Below are 9,203 nucleotides of genomic sequence, written 5' to 3' on the forward strand. Positions count from 1 at the left end.
GGGTTGTTTGAGGACACGGTGAACTGGGCCACCCGATCCTGAAGAGGGCCCACTGAGGGGGAAAACCGACAGCCAATATGGATCATCAAGCAACGCTGCAGATCTTGAGAGACTCCTCGGCATGGAGAGAGAGCAGGGGGAGGAGAAAAGCCGAGTCTGGAGGAGCAGGATTGGATGAATCTATGAAAGGGGTGGGGCCTGGCAGCTAAATTGAAGCATGGGGACAACAGATAACAGCAGCTTGAGTCTAGGGTCTAAGAGAGCCCTACTTATTACATGTGAGCAATTTATTACATGTTTATTACCCATTTGAATGGGTTACTGTGAGTCTTATAACATAGTAATTACACATAGATGGTCCACTTATGTGCAAGAACGTATGTACAGTGTGTCTATTCTCTCTCTCTCACTCAATCTCTCTCTCTCTCTCTCTCTCTCTCTCTCTCTCTGTCTCTCTGCATCTTTGTGTGTGAATAGCGGTGGATTCAGGCTACATGAATAGGCTCACTGTGAAACTCTGGCTCTCTCTTCACACTCTCCTTGTTCACACAGCGCTTCACTCGTCAGCGGCATTCCTGAATGCTGAGGTAAGGGGGCACTACACCTCAGTGAGCCAGAACACACACGCTTACACACTTACACACTTACACACACAAAGCACTATTTTTTTTTTTTTTTTACATTTGCTCAACAATCAACACAGCAAAGAGATACATAATTACATAGTGCATGCACAGGGATCTGCGTGCACACCAGTGCTTCAAAAATTGCATCCAGATTTTACCTGCTTCAAAGAGTCGAGATTCAAATGCATTAGAACAATGCTACTCAGACCAAGACTCATGGGCCACATGGGGCTCTTTTATTTATCTCATTTTATTTTTTTGGCTCTTTATATAGCTTCATTGTTGTTAATTTATTTTTTTTATATGCATGTATTTTAATTACTACTCCAATTATTCGGACTGTTAAGGTGAGAATTTGTTCACTTTGTGATAGAAGCATGAAATTTGGCACATTAACTCAAGTTGATATATATAATAATTTTAAATATGGGGGCATTTCAAATTTGGCTTTGAAACCCTGGAATACGCAAATGCAAAATCGGCCCAACATGAAAACGAGGCTTAACAAATTTTCTTTTGTTTTCAAGGTATTTTTATAAGATTGTGTACAAAACATGACACACTGACTGAATGTCTACCTCACAAATAGAAAATTTCCTGTTCTCAAAGATATTACATGATTCATCACATGACAAGTCACATGACATAGGGATACAGTATTAACTCCTTCGGACATAATGTGTATAATTGTACACATGAAGTTCCATAGCATGAAGTTCCATAGCGTTTTCCTTGTGTCTGAAGGGGAATAATAATAATAATAATAATAATAATAATAATAATAATCAGTTAAATTTATATACCACCTTTCTCATACCCAAGGTCGCTTTACAATTATAGAAAAAAATAAGTCCACCAAAAGAAGGTCAGGATGTCATTCCAATGGTGTAGCAGCCACAGTCCCACCAAAAGGTGCACGAAAATAAGTCCCATACCACCTGCACAGCCGCCACAACACCACCGGGCAACACCGTTCGGAACACCGTGCCACAAAGTAAGCACAGAAGCACCGCCACACAGAGTGCCGGTATGTCCCAAGCCACCTGCACAGCCACCACGACGCCACCGAGGAACATCGCTCGGAACAACGCACCAAGCACAAAAGCACATAACGCTGCACAACCCCGATGTTAAAAGAGCAATGAGCTCACTGCTGTCCATAATGAGGAGCACAGGCATCATCCATGGTGCACCAAGGCCTGGAGGGAACCGACGCCCAAAACTGGGTCCAGAGCTACACCACACCCAGCGAACAAAACACTCAAACAAAGAACAAACATCAAACTACACAAACACAAAAAAGAAAAACAAAAGGGAAAATAAAATAAAATAAAATAAAATAAAAAGCTCTGGTGAGAAGCAGCAGCCAGAATGCGTACAGCGTACTCTCAACCGGAAAAGGAAATGGGATAAGTAAATAAAAAGGCTGCCAGAAGAGCATTGCAGTTCAAAGTTTTAGCTGTTAATATGGATTCATATAACCATGTGATATCAATATATTGAAAAAATACCACTCTTGTCATTACTGATTACAATCCCCACCATAGAAGCATAAAGAAAATTCTTTCAGCCTCATTTTCATGTTGGGTCGATTTTGCACATGCGTATTCCAGGGTTTAGAAGCCGAATTTGAAATGCCCCCATATCTAGAAATATTATATACATCAACTTAAGCTAGTGTGCCAAATTCCGTGCTTCTTTCACAAAACAAACAATTCCATCTTTTTCTGTTGCTTAATAGACAGAATAAATAGATTTGATATATAGCAACTTTTTAATGTAACATTCACCTTATAGGAAAGTAATCAATGACAGAGTGGTGCGATGCAGCTGTTATCACCCCAAAGTGGATTAGTTTCCTCTGGTATATCCTAAAGAATTTTATTCCTTTTATACTGCAGAAATTTGCCAATGATTACAATTTTTCATGTATTAATGAATGACACTAGTTAACCATTTTATAGTTTCATTCAGTGTTATGGAAATCTGAAAAACATGCTAGTTCCTGTTATCACTTATGCTGTAGCAGGTATAAGCTTCCCTTCCCTCTCCATCCTCTTTTTTTTTTCTCTCTTGGAGTCAGTGTTGTAGTCGAGTCACTAAACCTCGAGTCCGAGTCCAATCTCAAGTCCCCAGTGTTCAAGTCCAAGTCATTAAAAAAAATTTAAGTCGAGTCCAAGTCAAGTCCATTATTGATCTGAGTCAAGACTCCAACTGCACCATTTGACTGTGGCTGTTTTAGCGCCATTAACATTAATTTGTTCCTGAACATGCTGTATGAACAGGTGAATGTGCTTCTCTTTGTCAGGGAGCGTCAAAGTATTCTGTCAGAGATGGTTGTGAGATGGATGTAAGTGCAGAAGGTGTGTTTATTAATACAAGTGAAGATGGTAAACAATCCAGAACGGCAGGCAAAATCGTAAATTGGTGAAACAGGCAACAGGTCGAGTGACGCACAAACAGGCTATCGGAGACTCGGCAGAATCAAAGACGAGAAACAGGAAATCAGGGATCAGGAAACCAAACAAGGAAATAAGGCTCAGTAATGTGTCAGCAATGCAATTCAATACTTCGCAAAGTAAGTGTGTTTTCACAGTTTTTATATAGGCGCGCTGATTGCACCTTAATCCTGTGCAGGTGCAAGTCGTTTACGGCGTGCATATAAGAGTCCACTTGGTGCGCATGTTGTCCAGAGTGCGCCCGTGAATCTATCTGATGCACGTGCCAAGGTGCGCAGGTGTGACACTCTTACACGAAATTAGTACAAAATTACTGTAGATATAAATGTCTTATGCCAAATTATTATGGCATGTTACCAAAAAAATTAAAAATCAGAGTCCTCGTTTCCATTTTCCAAGTCCTAATGCAGTTAATGCATGAGTCTGAGTCCAAGTCAGAGTCATCAGTGCTCAAGTCAGAGTCAAGTCACGAATCCTTAAAATTAGGGCATGAGTCGGACTTGAGTCAGAGTCCTGGACTCGAGTACTACAAGCCTGCTTGAAGTTAATAAAATAAAATAAAAAATTTTGTTATGTTACCAAGCTCTGTCCTGAAGACTATTGCATAGCAAAAAAAGTTTCTGACAGTTACAAAGTGCTGGCACCTTGCATAAACGTCAAATAAACATCTCCGTAAGAAAAAGCTGTGGTCTGAATTACAGCCAGTACAACTGGCAGAGCTGTTGTCATGGAAACTTAAAGGTCCCATGGCATGGTGGTTTGTTGATGCTTTAAACGGGCTCGTGGAGGCCTCCGGATGTTATATCCGCAGCCTTTCTCGAAATGAACCCTCGGCACGTAAATATAGCCTCCTGGGAGAAAGCCCCATTTCAGCGCTTTTCCCAGTGCGTCGTTTTGCTAATGAGAAGCAGGAGGCGGGGAAGGGTAGAGGGTGGGGGTGGGCCATGGGGGGAGGGGGAGGGGCTTGACCAAGCTGCGCACACACATACTTGCTGCTATCAGCGCCTGTAGCCACGCTGCTAAGACAAAACCCCGTTCTCCCTCGGACTCCTTTCGTAAACTCAACGTGACACAGAGAACAGAGAGTGAGAGTGTTCGGAGTGGTAGTTTACGAACGTATAATACCCTAGGCTTGAACACGCACTCCATAACCAAAGAGGATAGAAGCAGCAACTACAGCAACATATCGCTTATCCAACAGAAGACATGCATTGCGGAGCAATAGTCAAACATAAGCTCATAAGTTACAGTCAATTTCCAGACTAAACTCAGTTTAACAGAGCATGCTGCATGCTCTTTAGTTTTGTAGCGCAGATTACCTGGCTAACTGCAGGAAGCGGTTAGCTGCACAGCTAATGTAGCCATTGCTAGGCTAATGCACCGATTTTAAAACACGGCAAAACGACCAGTTATACACTTACTTGTTCGGTGTTTGTTGCTGATGTGGCAGGGATGCTTGGTATGGACCCAGGCTTCAGTGACAGTTGATGTGCAAAACCTGCCCTGTACTGTCCCAAGTTGTGGAAACATTCATCAGGAAAATGCTTCCGACAAACATACACCTTCTTAGGTAGACTCGACGGCGTATTATTGAAATAAATAAAATTAAGCCACTGCATCTTCAGGGGCTCTCCCGTCGGCAGTAAAAACAGACTCTTTTCTGTGTTGTCACATCCATGTACAGCACAATTTCCATGTTTCGCTCGCTTAGGTGATGCCATGTTGTTGTGTCCTCTATGGTCTCCTCACTACAACTGGGCGGGGCAATCCATACAGTGGGTGGGAATCCAGAGGGGGGGTGTGGGGATCATCTCCCTTGCTGACGTAGTAAAGGGAAGAGCTTATCAACGCGCCGTTTTGACGCGCCATTCTCAAATGTTGGGCATAGTTTGGTTTACACATTATGAAATTTCTAGCCACTGGGGTGACTTAAGAAGGTCAGAGGAACTCATTTTAACGTTAAAAAACCTCAGAAAGTGAAAATTTCATGCCATGGGCCCTTTAATGAACACGGGGAGAGCTGATTGGTCCTTCTGGCCAATCAGATTGGTTAGGTTAACCCGTTACTCTAAATTGCCCATAGGTGTGAGTGTGCAAGAAGGAACTGGCCATCCTGCTGATCCATCCTGATGCCCTGGCTAGAGTCTCATTACATTGCTGCTGTAGAGGACGGCCCCATATAGACATTTGAAAGTCGTACTTGGAAGACGCTCTGGACTACAGTTGACTTGCTAACTTTAGAACTGCAGTTATCATAAACAGTTTTGCACTCAAGTTTCCATCAATGAACAGTTTATAACGTCAACAAAACAGACTTCATGTTAAAACTATAATGAATTTCCTGTTTTCACAGTTATACTTTGTGACAAAATAGGACACAGTTCTAGAAGCGAGTTATTTATAATTACGTTGTCTGTTATCACCCAAATGAGGATGGGTTCCCTTTTGAGTCTGGTTCCTCTCGAGGTTTCTTCCTCTTGTCATCTGAGGGAGTTTTTCCTTGCCACCATCGCCACAGGTTTGCTCATCAGGGATAGCTTAGGGATAAAATTAGCTCATGTTTAAAGCCTTTAATTTTCTGTAAAGCTGCTTTGTGACAATGTCTATTGTTAAAAGCGCTATACAAATAAACTTCATTTGACTATGATTAGTTATCAGAGTACCTGTTTATGGTGTCATTATTGAAATGTTCAAAATTAAAGCAGATATGTAGCAAGGAAATCTCATCTCATTATCTCTATCCGCTTTATCCTTCTACAGGGTCGCAGGCAAGCTGGAGCCTATCCCAGCTGACTACGGGCGAAAGGTGGGGTACACCCTGGACAAGTCACCAGGTCATCACAGGCAGCAAGGAAATATTACTGTATTTTTTACCAATTCCAAATGCTTCTTTGTGGGTGGTTAATAACAGATTTAACCACTCCAAATGTCATATAAACACATCCATTAGTTTGTTTAATCACATTTCATAAAAAGGTTCAATATACATTTATTAACAATATCTCTCAACAAATAAAACTACAACATACAAATAAATATATTGAATAAAAACTCTAAAACCCTGTCCAGGGATCAAAATATATACTATCCACAAAATTGAAATAAACTACTCGATTCGATAATTTTTAACTATGTCCGCATTTTCAAAGTAATTGTTCAGTTTCTTAATGGTTCTCGATCCTCTAAGACTTAATACAGCTGATTTGATAAGAATGAGTGACAGTTTGACTCTTAGCCAGTGTAGGACAGTACTGTAATCTTGGTCCTTTTTCCTTGAAACTTTAATCGATAATTCGCTAATGAAACGTTCCGCTTCCCTTCCATTCCCTCCATAGGGGGTAAAGACTAAAGGGGTGAAGGAGCCCTGTTCAATCTGTATAACGCGTTGGTTGTATTGGCGTTTCTTTTCATTCTCGTTGATGGAGAATGTTGTTTCTAGTTTCTGGTTCAAGTGGCTCTTAGCAAATGGGTTGAACACCCTTACGTCAAAAAATGCTCATTGCCCCCTTATCCAGAAATCTCTTGCACAGACATCTAGCCTGGCTTCATCTGATGAGTTGGCGCTACTATGCAAAGCTTCGCCGGTTAGCGTTTCCAGTTGTGGCTCGATTTCAACATCTTGACATCACATTTTATTGACTATCAGATGAACGGGATTAAGCAATCAGAGTAATGGACGTTTCCTGTTTTCTGTGTGAAGTACTGGAGGTTAACAGCAGGAAATGAAAAAGAAAGGTAGCTCTAGATATCATTTTCTGCTATTACTAACATGCTATTTTAATAATTTTCAGTAGAACTGTCAGAAAAGGAGGCACCTTGATGGAAATATTACTAATTTTAGCAACGGTAAATCGTGCCTTAAATCAAGGGTTCACAAACTTTTTTACAGCCAGAAGCATCTACAATCGCGAGGGGAAAAAAATAATCCACACTACAGTTTGAGTTTATAAACGTAAACCAGCTATGCATATATTAGGTTTAATTTAAAAGTGCAGGATATAATAATGTTTTGGTCATTTGTTGGAGTCATAAGTTTTTATCCCTGACTTTTCTATCCACAGAACACAGTTTGGGTTTGTTTGTTTGTTTGTTTGTTTGTTTTCTTCCTTGCTTGTTTTGATTGTGATTAGATTTAAGTTGGAATTATTATTGGTGTACTTAGTTCTGAGTTATTGAGGTTTGGATTAAAGTCCTTCAGTTCCAGTGACCAGTTAAACAGGCATATTTATATAAACAGTTAAATATAACTATATTTAGAGTGCATTAGGGATAATATTAGCTCATGTTTAAAGTCTTTAATTTTCTGTATAGCTGCTTTGCGACAATGTCTATTGTTAAAAGTGCTATATAAATAAACTTAACTTGACTTGACTTGACTTGACTACTGCTGCAGTTCTGGTCAAGTCAACCAAATATGGTTCACCTCAAGCCTGGATCAGGTTCGGCAGTGATGATGATCTCATCTCATCTCATTATCTCTAGCCGCTTTATCCTGTTCTACAGGGTCACAAGCAAGCTGGAGCCTATCCCAGCTGACTACGGGCGAAAGGCGGGATACACCCTGGACAAGTCGCCAGGCCGACACAGACAACCATTCACACTCACATTCACACCTACGGTCAATTTAGAGTTACCAGTTAACCTAACCTGCATGTCTTTGGACTGTGGGGGAAACCAGAGCACCCGGAGGAAACCCAAGCGGACACGGGGAGAACATGCAAACTCCGCACAGAAAGGCCCTCGCCGGCCACGGGGCTCGAACCCAGGACCTTCTTGCTGTGAGGCGACAGCGCTAACCACTACACCACTGTGCCGCCCAGTGACGATGACGAGGAGTGTTAATCGAAGAATAGCTAGCTAGAATAATAACAGCTGTCCAAAAACTAATGAAGCTACATGACTATTAGACCTTTATAATATACTTGTTTTGGGTCAGTGAGTTTTTTGAAAGTCAGATTTTTTGGGGGATTAACAGTGACTATGTTCACATGCGCAAAATATTCTGAGTTTTGCTTTTACTCTTAAAAAGACAATGTTCCTATTCAGCTGTTTGCATGGCTAATGAAAATGAAAATTCTACTAATATTCCTGTTTGCATGCAGCCGTGCATACTCCGAATGTCTAGTTGGTTTGTGTACAATGCACAGAGCTGATCACAACCAGGCAAGAGGCCACGTGTCACAAACTGACAGAAAATCCCTACTTGAGACATGTATTCTGAAAGCACTATATACACATGCGCATGTCCCAAGAGTGCGCCTACAACCCAAATAATATCGGCATATCCCACATGCCTTCATCGGAAAATCCTAAATTTGGAATAAGGCCAAATTTGGAATATCCAAACGGAATATACTGTAGACACGTAAATATCATCATATTCGGAATATTAGTGTAATATTTTGCGTGCATGTAAACATACTGTGTGTCTCAAAATATTGCTTGGCAAATTCAGCGGAAAGATTTCAAACAAGAATGTTTCCCATCAGAGCCAACACTTCACTTGAGGAAAATAAATATTGAGGCCGTCAAAAAAAAAAAACACACATATTGAACTGTTTTATTGTATAAAAAAAAGGTATCCTTTAACAAGAATACTCCTAACGATGATGTAAAACTTGCTTTTGTTTTCCAGATTTGGTGTGACATTTGTGATGCCACTATAGCCACAAGTGTGTGTACAAGGATTACCAGTGCCCAGCATGTATACCTAAAACATAATAAATACTTTTTGCAGTAAATACATAGAAAAAAGATAGATGTATTTTTTTTTTAAAGCTGTATATTGTCCATTGTATTAATTGTTTATACTGCTGTGGTCCTTCCTTTTTTATTGTTCTTATTGTTGGCTTGTTTATACTTAATTTTTTTTTTTGTAAAATGTCTGTTGTTGTTGTTGTCATTTTAATGGAAATTTAATAAAATATTAACAGTTATTATTAAAGTGTTTATTTATTAAATGGTATCTGCATTATAGAGGCTATGGTGGTGCAGAAATTAGGGAATATTTTATTTTATTTTATTTCTTGGTTTATTTAATAGGGACAGTGCACATTCATGAACAATAGTATAAAATACATAATGCAAATATGCCGGAATTAGCATAATTGCTCATTTT

At 40.1% G+C, this 9,203-nt stretch overlaps 1 long non-coding RNA gene across 1 annotated transcript; it reads left to right on the forward strand.

Moving 5' to 3' along the window:
- The first annotated feature begins 218 nt into the window (after window positions 1-218).
- Window positions 219-8,806, forward strand: LOC132875790 (uncharacterized). Its single transcript, XR_009651881.1, has 3 exons — window positions 219-278; window positions 478-587; window positions 8,721-8,806. It is a non-coding gene; the product is annotated as an uncharacterized LOC132875790 (long non-coding RNA).
- Window positions 8,807-9,203: the final 397 nt, after the last annotated feature.

This window comes from Neoarius graeffei, chromosome 28, assembly GCF_027579695.1.
Source record: "Neoarius graeffei isolate fNeoGra1 chromosome 28, fNeoGra1.pri, whole genome shotgun sequence".
Taxonomy (NCBI): Eukaryota; Metazoa; Chordata; class Actinopteri; order Siluriformes; family Ariidae; genus Neoarius; species Neoarius graeffei.